The 20,873-nt window shown below is 33.3% G+C and overlaps 1 long non-coding RNA gene across 1 annotated transcript in view; it reads right to left on the minus strand.

The window, feature by feature from the left end:
• Window positions 1-449: 449 nt before the first annotated feature.
• Window positions 450-20,873, minus strand: part of LOC109503369 — a 156,560-nt gene continuing 136,136 nt past the window's right edge. Inside the window, exons 3-4 of the long non-coding RNA XR_002162303.3 lie at window positions 19,851-19,980; window positions 450-794 (exon numbers count right to left, since the gene is read on the minus strand). This is a non-coding gene — a long non-coding RNA (uncharacterized LOC109503369). The remainder of the gene's footprint in view (window positions 795-19,850; window positions 19,981-20,873) is intronic.

Consider the following 20,873-nt stretch of genomic DNA (forward strand, 5'->3'; position numbering starts at 1 on the left):
CAGTGATAAAGCTGCAAACTTTGGTAAATAATGTGCAGCATATTATTGACCTTTCCTTTATTCTTGATTTTTGTTTTATTTAATAATTTTCACTATTAGATGATTCAAGTATTTCTTTCTCTAGGCCACATTTTCTCTGAAAATTTTGTTAAGTATATTCTAAATCATTTAATTTGGTACATGAGATATGGAGGTAGTAAGAGATATTCAGTGCCCTGTGGTCAGATTTCAGCATCACAAGAGTTGTGAATATCTGAACAATTAAATTGCTGCAAAGTTAAGCCTTCTTAGACTCTTCACTTTGTTTTAAAAAAATGTAGCCTTACATGACTTTTACGTAGCCTGAAACAGAATTACTGGACACAACCATATTTAAAAATGGCACTATCTGTAACCAACGGCACATATCTATAACCAAGATACATGTCCAAAGACCAGACAAATCTGACAATTCTTTCACTGACTGACAACAGTCTTTCTTTTATTTCAAGCAGTTTGTGTTGAATTTCTGGGCTTTATTCCTAGAACGTGGTGATCAAAATTGATTTTTATCTTTGATAACTCAGGACTGTGTGTGTGTGTGTGTGTGTGTGTGTGTTTAACTTTACTTTCCAGGATACTCATGTTGACAATTGTGTTTTACTGTACATATCTGCAAGATGAAAGGATAGTATTTGGGGTTAAATTTATGCTTTTCTCAGGCAAACTCTGGAGTCTTTATTTCTTGCTTCCTCAATAAAATCCATAGTGTCACCTTGTTTTCTTATTTTTGTCTTTCTTATTAGAGTAGATTACTGAAAGGAAAAAACAAAATATTATGTATATAGTAGAATTCTAAGTTCAGTTACAAGTTATCTGTTAAACTACAGCACTAGGAAGGAAAGGTGAGGCAATGGCTTCTCCAAAACTATTGTGAAATGCATGGCTACATGAATATTGTTGAATGAATATTCCTCAAAAATGACATCCAATCATTTTGACAAGGCTGTCATAGGGGGAATAATAAAATATTACAAAGGTTTTTCCTGAAGCAAAAATATCCAGGCAGATCTTAAACTATGTATGAAGAGAAAATTGCAATTTCTTATGCAAGGGGACATCAAATCCTGTTCAAACCTTTCCAGCATTTAAGTTAAAACTTTAGTAAACTTTATCATTATTGCTTTTTTCAAAAAAAATGAATTACCAACAAAATTGCAAGGGAAAAATGATAATACCAAGCTTTTACACAGGAAAACTCTCTGACATATTTTATTTTGGCAATCTATGAAAGAAAAATAAAGTATGCTATTTTGCAAAATGTGAACAGGAAAAAAAGCCGTATGCATTAACATGATGGCATTTTCACAAATCGCTAACAATTTTTTTTTAGCATTCCTCAGCAAGATATTAGAAGTGGCTAAAATAATACCGGCAAGCAAGTGCTGAAATAAAGTTAAACATTTTTGAAGACTGTTAGTGTTCTTCCACTAAGTATTCTGAGTCAATCCGTCTGCATCCATCTATTTACTGTTATTAACAGAGTTGGATGACATTTGAAACAAAGCAGAAACATGTAACAGCAAGGCACTAAAAATATATGTACCCTTTCTTTTCAAAAGAAGTTATGTTGGATTTGTATGATGGTATTTGGAAAGTGGGTGATGGGCATAGAGGGCACCTGTTGCGATGAGCACTGGGTGTTGTATGGAAACCAATTTGACAATAAATTTCATATTAAAAAATGGAAAAAAATAGTTTTATTTATACATTTTATCAAACAACTCCATAATCCAAACAAAATCTGAATACACATTAGATTTGATATATCCTACATCAAGTTTTTATATTTTCATTTTTTGTTTTTACCCACAAAGGACTTTTGAGTTTTCTGAACAAATAGAATCAAACATTTTAATAATTTGTTATACTTAATGATTTCTTGGTCTCCTATTATAATCTCTAAATAAGTTCATACTATCCTCCCTAAGGGCCATAATAACATATTCATTTCTTTTCAAATTGGTAATGTATTGTGTAAAATATACAAAAATTACTAGAATTAGTGGTGTTTCTCCTAAATGTTTTCTTGGCAACCTTGAAATGCCAACAAGCCATTATTAAAGTTAAAATCACATAAGACAAAAGCTATATATATATATATATATATAATATATATGTTATATGTACATATATATGTATATATTATATGTATATATTATATATATTATATATTATATGTATATATGTATTGTATGTATATTTACATACATATACATATATATGTATATATTATATATTATGTATGTATATATTATATATATTATATATGTATATATTATATATGTATATATGTATATATGTATATATATTATATATGTATATATTATATATATACACACACTCATACACACACATTTATATATTTAAGATCTATTTTAACATCAAAATTTTTACATATTATAAGTTGAGTAACTAATATTTATTACATTATATCTACTGATTAACAATATTTTATGGGAGAAATACCAAGATACATTTTTTTTTCTTTAAAAATAATCCTTATCGGGGCGCCTGGGTGGCGCAGTCGGTTAAGCGTCCGACTTCAGCCAGGTCACGATCTCGCGGTCCGTGAGTTCGAGCCCCGCGTCAGGCTCTGGGCTGATGGCTCAGAGCCTGGAGCCTGTTTCCGATTCTGTGTCTCCCTCTCTCTTTGCCCCTCCCCCGTTCATGCTGTGTCTCTCTCTGTCCCAAAAATAAATAAACGTTGAAAAAAAAATTAAAAAATAAAAATAATCCTTATCAGATCACTTAGGATATATCTTTTGGTATTATTTTTAGAATTTCAAGTGACTGTAATTGTGGTTTCAACACTATAAAAATCTTGAATGTCTATAAGGTTTATAGTGAATTTAAAAAGGATTAAAAGAAAATGTAATTATATACTGAAAGGTTACCAAATTGTATCAACTTTAATGAGGAGAATGTTGCTAAATGTTCTTGTGTTCCTTTAATGATACAAAGTTTAAGAAGGATCTAGACTTGAATTACAGAAACAGTTTTCCATATCCATATGTAAGAAAACATAAGAGATAAGGACTGTGCTAGTTATCTGTCATTTGCCTCTCCAAAGCCACTTTTCATTCTTCTCCATCCTGTGTGCCCTGGCAGCCTTCCCTGCACCAAAGGTGTCTTGTGCTCTCTGGAATTGAGATGTGTTTGGCCAATGGGGAGCAAAAGCAGAAAATCAGAGGTTGGAAGAGAGTAAGGATGGCATATTTCTTCATTCTTTATGATTGAAAACACTGCCTTCTTTTAGACCTCAGAGAGTAAGAAGTAGGATTTATTAATGTTTTCAGTGACAAATGAAAATAAAACCTCTCAGCTCAATACAGTGGCTCAAGGGAAACACAAGATTAAAAGAGTGGCCCTTCCTTCTTTTTTCTGGATGGCATCAAAATATTAACCAGTGACTTGAGAGAAGGACTTGGTGGAGAAAACATGTTAAGCCAGGTTTGAGAGTAATGTCTTGGAAATAATTTTGGATATTTTGGCACATGAAATTGTTTGAAAGTAGAAAGAACCCTACTGAAATGGTGAGAGAAATCTATGGCCAAGATATCTCCAGCTTGGACTCAAAAAGCCTTAACTGAATGTGACAGAACACAAATTTATTTCTTCCTTACATATTCAGGAAGGGATTTGCAAATGATTACGAACTCCAAGTGCAAATTTCACAACACATAATTTAGAAATGACCATGAGAGGTAAATGAAGAACTTCTCATAATACAGTCAAAAATCCAAAGGATTACCCTTACTACCACAGCAGATGTATAAATTAATAAAGAATCATTCCCCTTTCTCAGGGAAGGCCTTTGCAATGATGGTTGCATAGGATTCAAACATTGTATGTACAACATTGTTAGGACAGCTGCATATTATATCTTCTCGTTCTGTTATTGAAAATTTTAAAAACCTTATTGATGTTATTTTATTTGAGCTCCATCATTGTGTGTAGGGAACTAATAAGACTCCTCTCTCTGTCTTCTCTTTCACTCATCTCTGTCAGTCTAAGAGTAGCTAAATCTAAGCATGATAAAAAGATCAAACAGGAATCTTGAATTTTAAGCTGAATTCAGGAATTGGATGGGACTTTGGTTTAACTCCCTTGAAAAGGTAATGATTGTGCTTTAGCCCAAAATTGCCTGTCACAGTGGACAGGAAAATAGCCCACTCCAACCTACTCTAGCCATCCTGTGTCACCTACATACAGGAGAAAAGACTTAGAAGAACTTTTTTTTTTTAAGTTTTATTCATTTATTTTGAAAGAGAGATCAAGGAAGGAGCAGAGACAGAGGGAGAGAGAGAGAATCCCAAGCAGGCTGTGCACTGTCAGCACAGACCTTGATGCAGGTTGTGAATTCACAAACTGTGAGGTCATGACCTGAGCTGAAGTCAGACAATCACCTACTGAGCATCCCTCAGAAGAACTTTTGAAGTTCCTAGTCCAGAGGCCCAGGCTCATGAAAAGACAAAGAGATAATCATAGGACTATAGAAGATTTCCTTCCTCTCATATTTTAACATGTTATTACTAATGGCTTTTTTTACAGCACTTCCTTCTACCCAGTACATCACGCCCAGCTGTCAAGAAAATATTACAAGGCATACCAAAAGACAATAAACATAATTTGAAGAGGCAGAGTAAACATCAGAAATAGACATGGCTGGTATATTGGAGGGATCAGACTGGGAACTAAAAACAACAATAGTTACTATACTAACAGCTCTAACACAGAAGTAGAGAGCATGCAAGATAACATGGGCAATGTAAGTAGGGAGATACACATCCTAAGAAAGAGCCAAGAGAAACCCTAGAGATCAAAAACTGTAGCAGAAAATGCTTTTGATGGGCTTATTATTAGAACGGACATGGATGAGGAGACAGTATCTGAACTTGAGAATATCTCAATGGAATCCTTGACGACTAAAAAACAAAGAGAACAGAGACTGAAAAAAAAATTAGAACAGAATATCCAAGGACTGTGGAACACGACAAAAGGCATAACATGCACATAATGGGAATATTAGAAGAGAGTGAGAAAGGAAAAGAAGAATATTTGAAATACTAATCTCAGAATTTCCCCCAATTACCATCAGACACCAAACCACTGATCAGGAAGTTCAGAATTTACAAAGCAAAATAAATGCCAAGAAAACTATACCTAGGGACACCTGGGTGGTTCAGTCGGTTAAGCATCTGACTCTTGATTTGGATCAGGTCATAATCTCATGAATTGTGAGTTCAAGCCCTGTATAGAGGCTCTACACTCCAAGCAGTGGTGCCTGCTTGGGATTCTCTCTTTCTCTCTTTCTCTCTCTCTCTCTCTCTCCCTCTCTCTGTCCCTCTCTCCTTCCTCAAAATAAAGAAATAAACATTAAATAAATAAATAAATAAATAAATAAATAAATAAATAAATTTATACTTAGGTAGAACATTTTAAAACTACAGAAAATTAAAAATAAAGGAAAAATCCTTAAAGAAGCCATAGGAAAAAATAAACATCTTAACTATCCAGGAAAAATGGTAAGAATTACATCTGATTTCTTAGAAACCATGCAAATAAGAGAGCAAATAAATATTTAAAAGTTTGAGAGAGAGGCGCCTGGGTGGCTCAGTCGGTTAAGCGTCCGACTTCAGCTCAGGTCACCATCTCACGGTCCGCGAGTTCAAGCCCCGCATCAGGCTCTGGGCTAATGGCTCAGAGCCTGGAGCCTGCTTCTGCTTCTGTGTCTCCGTCTCTCTCTGCCCCTCCCCCATTCATGCTCTGTCTCTCTCTGCCTCAACAATAAGTAAAATGTTAAAAAAAAATTTTTTTTAAAGTTTGAGAGAAAAAGCCCACCAACCAAGAATTTTGTAATCTGCAAATTTACCCTTCATAAATGAAGAAATAAAGACTTTCTTAGACAAACAAAAATTAAGAGAGTTTGTTTCAGGTAAACTCTCCTTGAAAGAAATGTTAGAGAGAAGGACAACAATGTAGGTTGGAAGTTCAAGCTACAAAGGAAAGGCAGATCCTTGAAGAATGAATAAGAAAGGTAAAATAAAATCTATTTTTTCTTATTCTTCTTTGATGTAATGGGTAGCAGTTTTCTAAAATAATAATAGAAATAATATTTGATTATATATGTTTATCTATATATATTATATATACATACATACCAGTATGTATAATATACATATATACACACATACACACACAAGATGTATACATAAGCTACATAATATATGTATATATATATATATATATAATGTACAATTCTATGTGTAATTATATATAAGTGAAATGAATAACAGCAATGATACAAGACAGGAGAAATAGGATTAATTTGTTATTTATAAGGTACTCACACCACCTATAAAGTTGGATAATGTTATTTCAAAGTGAACTTCGTAGTTGTAAATATATATGTATAGATAATGCAAACTCTGGGGCAACACTAAAAAAGTAAAGAAAAGTACAAGTGACATGTTAAGAATGGACAAAAAATGGAATCATATAAAGTGTTAAATTAAAACCACAAAAGTTAAACAAAGTGGAAGACAAAAGTAGGAACATTGAACAAGGGCAACAAACAGAAAACAGTAGTAAATACAGTGGATATTTGAAAAAATTTAATAGCTCATTCCATTTGATTCCATTTTATCTATCTTAACAAAGTACAGTGACTTACTATTGAGTTACAACTACACATTCATAATCATGCTTTCTACATGCTTTCTGGTATTCAAGTATACCAGTAATTACTTTGAGTGTTAATGGCCTAAGTGTACTAATTAAAAGTGAGAGATTGTCAGAATGGATCAAAACCAAAATTCAACTATGCGTTGTCTACAAGAAACCCACTTTGAATATAAAGACACGTATAGATTAAAAAGTAAATGGATGGAGAAAAATATCCCATTCTAACACTAATCAAAGGAAAGCAGGAATGGCTGTATTATTTCAGACACAGCAAACTACAAAGCAAGGAAAAGTTATCAGGAATAAATTACATTACATAATGATAAAGAGATCAATTACTAAAGAAGATATAAAAATCTTTAACATGAGTGTACCTAACAACACAGCATCAAACTACATGAGCCAAAACTAACAGAAGTGCAAGGAGAAAAAGGTGAATCCACTATCATAGTTGGAGACCACAATGCCTCTCTCTCAGAAATGGACAGGTACAGAAGAGAGAAAATCATTGAGGATATAGTTGCGCTCAACAAAACCATCAATCAACAGGAAAAAACTGACATCAATAGACCACTTCATCCAACGACAGTAAAAACACAAAAATGTAAGAAACAAAAAGTGTTGGCGAAGATGTGGAGAAAAAGGAACCCTTGTGTGCTATTGATGGGAATGCAAATGGTGGAGCCACTGTGGAAGACAGTATGGTTGTCCCTCAAAAAATTAAAAATAGAACTATCATATAATTCGGTATTGCACTACTGAGTATTTACAATCTTTTAATTTATCTTAATAGTAAAAGCCCAGTTTCTAGAGTATTTCTAGGAGCAAGTGAGAAGAGGGTGTAAATGTGATAAGCCTGCACTGCCTTTGGTAAAGACTAAATTTGGAATCCCATCGTATCCCTCATGTTATTCTTTCTAAATTTTGAGTTTTTTTTAAACTAAATGTCTTTAAAATAAAAAAATATTTAAAAATGTTATGTAATGAAATTGAAAAAAATTGATCAAAATTTAAAAAAAAAAGATCAATGGACCTTAATTAAAAATAAATTTAATATCTGTTTTATTCTGTCTTGATAAGTGCAGTTAGACAAATGGAGATACTGGGAACTTGGTTGTATATACTACAAAACTTGATATGATACATAACTTGGTATATTTAGTTGATTAAAGAGATCTTATAGACTGTGGTTCATAAGACCATCATGTGCAGTTTACAGGAAATTGTTACGAGGAGGCTCAAGAAAATTCCAATACCCGGAAAACAGTTGTTTTTTGTTTTTGTTTTTTTTTTTTTTTTTTTTTTTTGTCAGATACTCACTTACATTCTAAGTTTCCTTTTTAGTTTAAGTGTGTCCACACAGGGTTTAATATCAACAGACCTATTCTAGCTGCAAGATTGGTACTATGGAAAAGGATTATGTAGAAAGCCCTGATAATTAGCCAGTGCCTTGTGGAAATTTCTGGGCATCTTATTGCAGATACATGCATTCCATTGCAAATTGTTCTACCAACCAGTAGAGGTTAATAGACAAATCACAACCACACCAAAATAAAGTGAATCTCAATTTTCTACAAATCACAGATTCTATTTCTGATCAAAAGTCTAGAGAAGCACCTCTATATTTTTATCACTCTGTGGTATTTTGGCCTGGAAGTTTCAAAAGGATTTAGGTTGTATATTCTAGGGTAATTGAACACCAAAACAAAGTCATGGAAAAAATTAAAAAATTAAAAAAAAAAAAAAAAAAACTGTGAGGAGACCACAGGACACATAGTTGGAAGGTCATCTGGCACGAATTGGAAACTACTAGCCTAACCCTGACCATAGAATTAATCGAGGTTTACCTGGCTTACATCTGTGGTTCAGATGTTCTGCTTACCTGCCTTTCATCCCTTCTACTTCCCTCTAGTGTCTCTAATGGTGAAGGTAAAAAAAAAATTGCAATATTTGGTTTAAAAAGTTGTAATACTTAGAAAGGTATAATAAATTCAACATCATGAACATGCAAGTATAAAAACATAGATCTATATACCTACAAAAGGAGAACTGATAAATCAGCCCTCTGTAATCCAATGAACTTTACATAATGCATTGCATAATTAAAACATTTAACTAGTCCAATAAAAAAAGTCCTTAACAATTTACTCCCTTAGTGTCATAGTGCAATTTGTTCTGTTAAATGAATACCATGACTCCTTTTCTTTTCAAATGTTTACATGAATTTCCTTTTAAATTTATATCTTACCTTGTCACTAACTCTTCTGGTTTTAAAATATGTAATAAGTACAGGTTATTAGTTTTTTCACATTTGTTTTCATGTGAGAACAACTTCTGCTTGAGGAGGATATCCTGAGTTGTACACACGTATAAATAGAATCTACGAAATAGATGTGTTAAGAACTGAAGTTGGCTTGTTGCTGGATTCTGGCCAGTATTTGCTTCTATCTTTTCTTTCTACATGTAGACATTTTAGAAATCAGAAAAAAAAATTATATTTTAATTAACCAAACAAATAAAAATATATATCTTTGTGGTCTAAAAATAGGGCAGAAATGCAAACAGGTGAATTAGGCTGAAGTTCAGACCTACTTTGAGTCCAAGAGCAGGCTGAAGTGGCCCGGAATTTGGGTCCTGTTGGGTAATGGGAGAATAAAATAGTCTATATTGGTGGGAATCAGAGCCAGGTTCATTACATGGAAGAAAGTGTTGGGATGGAACTCAGTGAATGAGAAGAAACTGAAAAATCCTTCTGAGGATCACTGCCTGGGATTTCATTTTATATGAAGCTTCAGATTTAGAAATAGCTGAGGATTTCTTAAAAGTCAGGTGGCAAAGGCTCTCGGAGAGGCCACCTTTGAGCTAGTGACTCATTTTGCAATATATATAGTTTTATGGTCGGACATTTCTGTCCCAATATTAGGTTAGGTACTGGATTAGGATAACTTTTGATTGGGAGATTTGGTTTCTGATTTATGCCTCAACTAAACATATCCCTTAATGCAAAACATGAGTATTGTAACACTTGTCATGTAATACTGTTAAATGTATGAGATATATGACTACCAAATATTGGATCATTTTACTTTCCTGTGATTAAGTTTCCTACTAAATTATTTATCATGCATCTCAGTGTACAACATTTTATGATTTTGAATTAATTACTAATATTTCAGAATTTAGAATTCACAGAAATCTTTTCTAATATTTCAAGACTTGCTGTGTACTTTTTACACTCAACTCTTCCTTAATATCAGGCTGCAAATGCCAAGAAGTGCCTATACAATGAGTAAACACTTGGCAGAGATGAATATATTTCTTAGTATTATATGCAGAATAATCCTTGGTGTCTATTAAGGGGAAAAATCCACAACACTCTTTGAAAAAGTTATTAAGAGAAGGAACATGAAATGACATTTTGTATCACTTTGATAAAGTAAGGCAAGTTTATCTTATATGCCAGTGAAATACGTTAATCATCTATGTAGTTTTCAAATTTACTAAGTAAAATATTAAAGATTATTTTGAAGCTGCCACAAAAATTTACTTATGATAGAAGGTATTGGCTTTTATTTTATCAAATACACTACGTTTTCTTTGATACTTCAAAACTTTGTCATTGCTAGGTTGATATTTTGCCAATAAATTTCTTGTATAAAGTGAATTAAATTATTTAAAGGGAAAATTAATTGGGATACAGGTAGGTGTAATTTTTAAATAAGATTGTTAGTTAAATTTCAATTTTTGAAAACTGAATGTTGAAAATGTTGCATTAGACATTAAATTATTAATAATTAGGGGCGCCTGGGTGGCGCAGTCGGTTAAGCGTCCGACTTCAGCCAGGTCACGATCTCGTGGTCCGGGAGTTCGAGCCCCGCGTCAGGCTCTGGGCTGATGGCTCAGAGCCTGGAGCCTGCTTCCGATTCTGTGTCTCCCCCTCTCTCTGCCCCTCCCCCGTTCATGCTCTGTCTCTCTCTGTCTCAAAAATAAATAAACGTTAAAAAAATTTAAAAAAATTATTAATAATTAAATTATTCTCACTTGAAAAAAGTTAAAAACCAAAGAAATCACTAATGGAGTCTTCTTGTGCTACATAAAATAAATGTGAAGTATTAGTAAAATACAGAGTTTCTCTTTATTGTTTAAAACAACAAGTAACCCAAAGGAAAATCTGACAAAATACATATTGGGCTTCATAAATGAAAAAAAATGCAGTTTACTCAAATTGTAATAATGGAATGGTTTTCTAAAATTAACGATAATTACAACAATACTGACATAGGCTTTTGAACTGCATTTGGCAAAAAGTTAATGAACATTATAATGTGAAAAAAAAAAAATCAGTAAAATCCAGAACTAGCCAGAATGAAAAGATTGGATACTTTGATGTGCTGTTGTTTGAATCTTAAAGTAGTATAAACTTTTGGATATTAATTTGGCATTTTCCACATTTTTTTTAAAATTTTTTTTTCAACGTTTATATATTTTTGGGACAGAGAGAGACAGAGCATGAACAGGGGAGGGGCAGAGAGAGAGGGAGACACAGAATCGGAAGCAGGCTCCAGGCTCTGAGCCATCAGCCCAGAGCCCGACACGGGGCTCGAACTCCCAGACCGCGAGATCGTGACCTGGCTGAAGTCGGACGCTTAACCGACTGCGCCACCCAGGCGCCCCGGCAGCTTCCACATTTAAAATGTGTATGTCCTGGGGGTGCCTGGGTGGCCCAGTCACTTAAGCTTCTGACTCTTGGTTTCAGCTCAGGTCATGATCTCACAGTTTGTGAATTCGAGCCCCACATCGCACTCCCCACTGACAAGTGCCTGGGACTTTCTCTTCCTTTCTTTCTGCCCCTCCCCTGCTCATGAGCTTTCTCTCTTTCTCAAAATAAATAAACTTTAAAAAAAGTAAATAAAAAATAAAATGTGTATGTTCTTTTTTCCAACAATTTTACTTTTAAGAATTCTGTCCCACAGAAATACAGTCATTGCTTTTATTTATTACATCATATAATTTAAACAAAACATTTAGTTATGGTGGCTTGGCTGTAAATGTGCTTTAGCATTTTCACACTGAAATGTGTATTGTGTGTTGTATGTTATAACGTAGTGGTATATAATACCGAGAGAAAGTCAAGTCTCTTCGCAAAATTGTTCTAGGACCTTACTAAACTACTAGAAATGCATTGGTAAGGACCCATGGCAGAGATACAATTTAAATGTCTCTGTATGACATTTTAATATGTATTAAAGTTATGCTTTTTATCTTTGTAGATAACCAAATTTTCTATATATGAAATATGGGACTTATATAGCATTTTAAAAGAATGTCTGAGGAAACTGAAAAATGACACACAGAAGAATGGGCTTTGTAGCACATGAAGAGGTTTTTTGCTTTCTTGAAGAGCAGAGAACCCCAGGGTTTTAATGTACATGGTATCTATCCCTAGGAAGTATAACAGTTTTTCAGGCTTCAATGTTTCTTTCAATCCAATTAAAGCTTTCTAGAAATCTGGAAAGAAAATGAAAGGTTTAAATGGCTTATCATGGATAAAAAGATTAATGATTTTAAAATCCTAATACATTCTATATATTAAGGAATAGGTTTTTGAGAATTTTGAATGTGACTATCTCTTAGGGCTTATTACATTTGTGCCTGAATTATATTGTAACACAGACTGAGATTCTGAATTCTTTGAAAGAAAGTCACAGTGCAGGTCTTCATGACTTCTGTCACTGTCTCCTCATTAACAATCTTAAGCACCATTTTACCAAGTTTTCTATACATGGGGAAGAATGTGTAAAATGTCCTGCCTTTTTTTTTATGGGGGGGGGGGGTTTAGGATCGATTTTCCCTTCAATGATGTGGTAATGGTATGTTATTTTTTAAGTTAAGCAGAACACATTTAGTTTTGTTGAAAATCTGTTGGATGCATTTGGTTAGGCTCAAACATAGAATGTGACCTGTACCCCTTTCTTACCACCCAATCTAATATTGAAGCTTTCACAGTTTCTTTATGCTGTTTACCACTACAGCTATTTATGACAGTTCGAGCAAAGGCAAGAAGGAGGCACACTATTTAAGCTCAGGCACCAACTGTTCTCATTCCGAAAACACTAACGGCGAAATTCTTTTAGCTGAGAACCCATACAGGTTTCTAACCTTGATCTTATTTATTATGACACCAATATACTCTTGTCAGAAGAAAAATAACCTATATTTTATATATTCAAGAAGATCTGTTTCAGATGTTTTTGGCTTCATGCTGGGCTCTTTATCATAGATTTCTTTTATAATCCTTATAGCTTTTCTTTCTTGAGATTATTACCCAAATAAAAATATAAGGGTTATTTATAGTACAATCTGAAAACTAATATGTATGATTTCTACACTATAGTCTCGTATTTGCAATTTTGTACATGCTCATGCTGATAATTATATAACAATTTCAGTATAGTTCCTAATCAAAACCATAAAGATTAGCTTTCTCATATACTTAAAATTTCACATACACTCTCTCACCCACATACACTATTTTCTTACTCTAAATATTATATTGTGCACATATCTTGTGCATATGAATACTGCACTTTCATAAACCTTCTACATATGTCACTAAACATATCTCCAAAGACCCTACATTCTAGAGATTAGCAATTACTCAAAATTTATTGTGAGAAGGTTATGATTTTGCTTTATTGCACTGTGCTTTTAGTATTTTGCAAGGATATTTTCATTTCACTAAGGAAAACAATTCCAGATTACTGTTTTCTACCTAATCAGTTTTTCTTTAGCTATCATTTAATCTTTTCACACCTAACCAGATTATATCAACAGAGTACTTTAAGATTTTGACCTTCCTTTTGGTTATGTAACACTGTACCATGTCTCTTTATTCTCTTAAAAAGAACAGCATGAAATGAATTACCTTGGAGGTGATATCTACATAAGATGACATAATATAACTTCTGTTATTATTATTCTGACCCTGAGGGCTACAAAGAAGGAAAATATGTTATCACATACTTGTTACTTTGGTTACAACTTCAAATGTTCTGTTTTAGAAGAATTGTCTACCCTTTGGCCATCAAAGTTTTAAATCTCCATTGCAGTGAGTTTGACATAAAACATAATATCCTTCATTTTCCTCTGATCACTGTCACATAGGTAGCTATAACATTCGAATGAAATCTCCAAACAACTAAAACATGATAAATAATTCTTTCAGTTAGACTAAACATTTCATAATTACATCATCTGGGTGACAGAATAAAAGAAAGTTATTGTAAAATAGGTCATATCACAAAAACTGGTTTGTTTAAAATATTAAATATTTTGTTACATTACCTATCATGCCAAAAGTAAATCAGTTTTAGTTTCAATCTTATTTATTTACAGATTACATTAACAATCATAATGATTTTATTTAGTTTAAACATTAAAATTTAAAAACTGTTTTGAAAACAAACAGAATCAGAGAATTCTGTGTTTTGGGTAAGGCACAAGATTTCCACTTTTTCATCTATAAAATGGGACTACTATGCACTTAGTTGGGATTGTGTGAACGTTAATGAAATCAGTATATGTAAAGCACATAGTGGGTATACAGATACAGTTCTCTCTTCTCTCACATGTTAAGCACATAAAGATTATTTACTTTGGAAAAACCCTTTAGTTCATGAATCTCTGTGACCTACTGATTCCCTTAACAAACAATGATTTTCCCCATGTAAAAAACAATATGCAGAAACAAAATAAAAGTACAAATGTGGCCATCATATGTGTTTATGGAGTTCACAATTTTTGGGAGAACATTCTTCTAAAAAGACAAAATACAATCCAACCTGTGTTATTAACAAACAGATGTGAAATTAAATGGAAGTCGAATGTAACTTCTCAGAAGAGTTGGCATGAAATCTATACTTTAAGATTGATGAGAAGTTTTTAGGTTGAGAATAGGGCTTTTTTCTTATTTTATTTTTTTAGGTATTCCAAATAGAAGGAATAGCATGTGAAAAATATAGAGTTTTAAAGGATATGATAAATCTGGGGAACCATAAGAAACTTAGTCTGGATTTCACCAAGGGAAAGTGGAATAAGTGATAAGAGATGAATTAATATTGGAATATTGAGGCCATTTGGAGGATATCTTTTCCCAAGGGAAGGTGCTTGGATTGAATCGTGGAAAGTCAATGGAAGTTTAATTGGAAAAGACCAAGAACATATTTAATTTATAGGAAAATAACTGCATTGCTTATATGGACACATTGAAACACAAATTCTCACACCTCTTTATTTCCTTCTATATTGGCTATACTGACTTCCTGTTTGTTATACAGGAAGTAACTGTTATACAGTTACTAACCGTATGAATCATTTAACAATTTAACAAAAATGCTGCAAAATAACATAATTCTAAAATACCTATTACTGATCATTGTCCTGGTTATCTTTACATGTATTAGTACATGCTCCTCACAACAAATCTGTGAAGTAGGAATTACAATTATACTTGGTTTTATAGTTGGCAAAATTGAGGCACAGAGTTTAGGTAACCTTTTTAGGGTTTCACAGGTAGGAACATTAATTATTTAACTATTTCAGATGTTTACATAATGTTTACCTAAGGATATCATCTCTTTGGAAATCTTACACAATCTAAGTGTATTTTTAAACATCTGTATTCAACAAAAATTCTGAAAAACGTTAAGATTAAATATCCATGAGGGTAAACACCATATATTTTCTTGAACAAGTAACTAGATGAAATTTGCATGGAAATCAGTGCTTAATATTTATATTATAGCTATGATCCACACCTCTATCATATTCTAAGAACAGAGTTTAGATTTTACTGAAAATTAAATTTATTATTTTGATTTTTTTATTCTATTTAATTCACTGATAGTTTATTACATAGAAAAGTATCCATGCCTATGTTTTTGTACTTTTGTTAACGTTTATTTATTTAGAAAGAGAAACAGAGAGATACATATCATATTTATTTCCTGGATGCATTTGACAGTTTACTTTTCCTCCAGAAGAAAATGACATTCTATTTCTGTAATAGCTGTATTATCACTTTTTAAAAAGTTTATTTATTTATTTATTTTGAAGAAAGAGAGAAACAGAGACAGAGACAGCATGAGTGGGGAGGGGGCAAAAGAAGAGGGAGAGAATCCCAACTTCTGATGCAGGGCTCAACCCATGAACTGTGAGATCATGACCTGAACCAAAATCAAGAGTTGGGCACTCAACCAACTGAGACATTCAGGCCCCCCTACCCATATTATCACGTAAATTAATATTTGAGGGGTGCCTGGGTGGCTCAGTCAGTTAAGTTTCTGACTTCCACTCGGGTTGTGATCTTGCAGTTCATGAATTCAAGCCCCACATTGGGCTATCTGCTGTCAGCACAGAGCCCGCATTAGATCCTCTGCTCCTCTCTCTGCCCCTCCCCTGTTCTCTCTCCCTCTCTCTCAAAAATAAATAAACTTTGAAAAACAAACAAAGTAAAATAATCTTTGACAATGTTGGACAGAATAATGGACAGTATTACTTAAAATTAATTCAAAAAACAATTAAAAATATTATTCAATATTTATTGTGAACAATACCTTGTGTGGTACCCCCATATTTCTTTTGTAAATTTCCTCCTGGTAGATTTTGACTATTTTTTCATTATTATATTGGCTCTGATTTTTTATTATATTTTATATTATATTTTATATATTTCATTGATTTACTATTTTTAATTTAGGTACAAATATATTACCCCTTTGTCAGATATGCTGCCAGTATTTTTTTTCAATTTATCATTTGCTCTCTACAATACTTACAGTTTACTTTAATACACATAAGTTTTAATATTTGAAAATGTAGTCAGAGAGATTAACCTTTATGATTTGATTTTGGGCTTTTCTTTTATGTTTTAAGAATACCATTCCAATCCAAAATTATGTAAGTATTGATCTTTATCTCAGGAGCAATTATGCATACAATATTTTGTCTTCTCCTTATGCCATCTTGAATAATCTGTTTTCCACTGAAATGCCTCGTCTTCTTTTTAACTACATATAGCTCATAATATAAACCCTACTCAGCAATACCTCCCCTTCTTCTCTGAAACTCAATGGCCAACCTGCGGTCTTCTGCTGACTAAAGTCCATCTCATCCAGGCGGATCATCCTCTTTCTGAAAGCCTCACCGAATTTGATGTTGGTGTTATTCATTACAAAATCATATTAAGGCCATTTAACTTGTAAAATATATATCTTAACATCATAACTAAACTATACAATATTAGATGTCATGACTTTTTATTACATAATTGTATAGCTTCATAGTTAAGCACAAAGACTTTCTAGATTCCATGATGTTACAACCTGGCTCTATGACATAATGGCTGTGAAACCTCTAGCAACTTATTAAACCTCTTCCTATTTCAGGTTACCTATTTGTCAACTAAGAATAATAATCAAGACTAAATGAGTTAAGGGGCCCCTGGGTGGCTCAATCAGTTAAGCATCTGACTTTGTTTGGCTCAGGTCATGATCTCACAGTTGGTGGGTTTGAGCCCACCCTGCCCCTCCGTCCTTCCCTTCCTTGTGCTTTTCTCTCACTCTCTCTCTCAACATAAATAAATTAATTAATTAATTAATTTTAAAAAAAGACTAAATGAGTTAATAAGTGTAAGTCTTTAAGAACATTCCTTGACATAAAGTAAACAAAAGATTAGCCATTATTAGATTAGACAGGAAGTGCATACTTTTAGTACAATATTTAACTTACAGCAGTGCATAATACAACTTTAGTCAGTGACTAAAACCTATGTTGAGGTTTCATTGTTTTTTCTTTAAAAATCCATGTACAAAAAGTATTGATAAATACATACAACTTTCCCACTAAGACAAGGATATTTCCACCCATTATCCTTTACAGCATCATATTGGAATCCTAGCTAATTCAGTAAGACAAGAAAAGAACCTGAGATTAGGAAAAAAAATTGTCTTTGTTTTCAAATGACATAATTGTCGATGAAGAAAACCTAAAATTGGAGCACCTGCATGGCTCAGTCAGTAAGGCCTCTGACTTCGGCCAAGTCATGATCTCATGATTCGTGAGTTCAAGCCCCATGTCAGGCTCAGTGCTGACAGCTCAGAACCTGGAGCCTGCTTCCAGATTCTGTGTCTCACTCTCTCTCTCTTTGCTCCTCCCCTGCTCATGCTCTGTCTCTGTCTCTCAAAAATAAATAAATGTTAAAAAAAATTTTTTTAAGAAAACCTGAAAGAATCAACAAAAAAACTCCTCAAGCTAATAAGCAATTGTAACAAGGTTGCAGGATACAGGTTAATATAAAAAAAGTCAACTACTTTCCTACATAGCAACAATTAATGAGTGGGACTTGATATTAGAAACCCAATGCCATTTACATTAAACTCCCTTCTCCAAAGGAAAATAAATACTTACCCATATATCTAACAGAATTTTGGAGGAGATAATCAAGAAAGAATTTGGAGGAGATAATCAAGAAAATGTGACAACCAGTTGATCCTCAACTTGGACTCTGGCAATTAGAGACTCTTTACCCCTTCCCTTGTTATTGAAATATGCTTTCTGCTTGCCTTCTCCATACACAGAAGCTGTTCCAAGGGCACAACTTTGAGATAGAAATGTGGTGTTGAGGCTATCTGGACTGTATACATGACTGAACCTAGTTAAGTGTTTTTACAAACTTTAATGATGCTGGTGGGTAGGTGGGAAGATCTACTCATCTCGCAGCCATCCAAGACAAGCCTTACAAGTAACTTCCCTTGTTTATCAAGACTGCCACCTACCAATATGGAGTGGGTTTTCTATTTCTTTGGTCTCTCCCTACCCTCAATGAATGAGGGCCAATTTCAGATTACACCATGGAAATTCTCAAGGAGTTGGCAAACCAATAGTACAAGATAAATAATAAAAATCTACAAAACTCTGATGGAAGAAACTTTTTAAAAAATCAAATGAAGAGAGATTCTACGTTCATGGATAGGAACATTCAGCATTGTTAAGGTGTCAATTATTTTCAACTTGATGTATGGATTCACCACTATCCCAACCAAAATACTGGTAATTTATTTTGTGGATATCATCAAATCAGTTCTAAAATTTATATGGAGAAGCAAAACACCAAGAAAGGTAACCAATTTTGAAGGATATAACAAAATTGGAGGACTAATACTACCCGACTTCAAGACTTACTATAAAGCTACAGTAACTAAAGCAGTGTGGTACCGGCAAAAGAACAGACAAAGAGATCGATAAAACGGAATACAGATCCCAAACAGAACCACATAAATACAGTCAATTGATTTCTGGCAAAGAAGCAAAGGCAAACACTAAAAGTCTTTTCAACAACAGGTGCTGGAACTCTGGATATCCACATATAAAACAGTCAAACAAACAAAATGTAAACACAGACTTTACATTCTTCACAGAAATTAAAAATGGATCACAGACCTTAACTTACAAAACTCCTAGGAGATAACATAGGAGAAAGTCTAGATGACTTTGGTCATGATGATAACTTTTTAGTTACAAACTCAAAGGCATGATCCATGACAGAAAGAATTGATAAGATGAACTTTATTAAAATTATTTTTTCTGCTCTGTGAAAGGGAATGAGATTACAAGCCACAGACTACAAGAAAATATATGTAAGAGATATATGTATTAAAGGACTGTTATCAACAATATATAAAGAACTATCTTTTTTTTTTGGTTTTAAGTTTTTGTTTAAATTCCAGTTGGTTAATATACAGAATAACATTATTTAAATTGTTTCAGGTACAAAGAACTCTTAAAACTCAATCATAAGAGGGGCACCTGGGTGGTTCAGTCAGTTAAGCATCCAACTCTTCACCTCAGCTCAGGTCTTGATCCCAGGGATGTGAGCTCAAGACCTGCACTGGGCTCAATCATAAGAAAAGAACAAATCTTACTTAAAAAATAGGCAAAAGACATGAATGGACACCTCACTACAGAAAATAAACATATACATATGGCAAGTAAGCATATGAAAAGGTGCTTCACATCTTGTTGTTAAGAAATGCAAATTGAAACAACAATGAGATACCAATACATACCTATTAGGATGATCAAAATCTGGAACACTGACACCAAATTGTGATGAAGGTGTGGAGCAACAAGAACTCTCATTCATTGCTGGTGGGGATGTAAAATAGTGCAGCCGCTTTGGAAGGCAGTTCATCAGTCCTACAAAATTAAACATACTCTTACCATGTGATCCAGCAATTGCACTCCTAGGGTCTTACACAAAGGAATTAAAACATATCTACACCAAAATCTACATGCATATGTGTGTGGCAGCTTAATGCATAGATGCCAAAACTTGGAAGCAACTAAGATATCCTTCAGTAGGTGAATAGATAAACAAACTGTGGTATATCCAGATACTAAAATATTATTTAGTGCTGGAAGGAGTTAATAAATCATCAAAAATTATGGTGTAAACTTGAATGCATATTACTAACTGAAAGAAGCAAATATGAAAAGCCTACATATTATGTGACTGAAACTATATGGCATTCTGAAAAGGCAAAACTATGAGACAACAAAAAGATGAGGGGTCACTAATAAAAGATTAGTGGGGAGGGAAGTATGAATAGATGAAGCCGAGGGTTTAGGGCAGTGAAACTATTCTGTATCATGGTATAATGGTGGATGTATATCAACACACAATTGTCAAGACCCATAAAAGGTACAGTGCCCAAGAGTGAACCCTGAAGTAAACTATTAACTTTGTGGAATAATTATGTGTTAACATAGATTCATGAATTGTAACAAATGTACCACTCTGGTGTAGAATATTGATAGTGGAGTCAACTATGTATATACAGAGAAGGGGAGCAGGGAATATAAGGGAATTCTCTGTATTTTCTGCTTAATTTTGCTATGAATTAGGCTAATTAAAAGGAAAAGAATACACACATACATGTGTGCATGCGCAAACACACATGAAAGCATATTAAAAATAAAATAAAAACTTTGAAATATATAGGCATCATTATGACAGTTATTTTTCTTGTACTTGGTTGTATAGCTAATGACTATTTTGCTAACTTTTATAACTAACACAGTTATTAAAA

The sequence above is a fragment of the Felis catus genome, chromosome C2 (assembly GCF_018350175.1).
Source record: "Felis catus isolate Fca126 chromosome C2, F.catus_Fca126_mat1.0, whole genome shotgun sequence".
NCBI lineage: Eukaryota > Metazoa > Chordata > Mammalia > Carnivora > Felidae > Felis > Felis catus.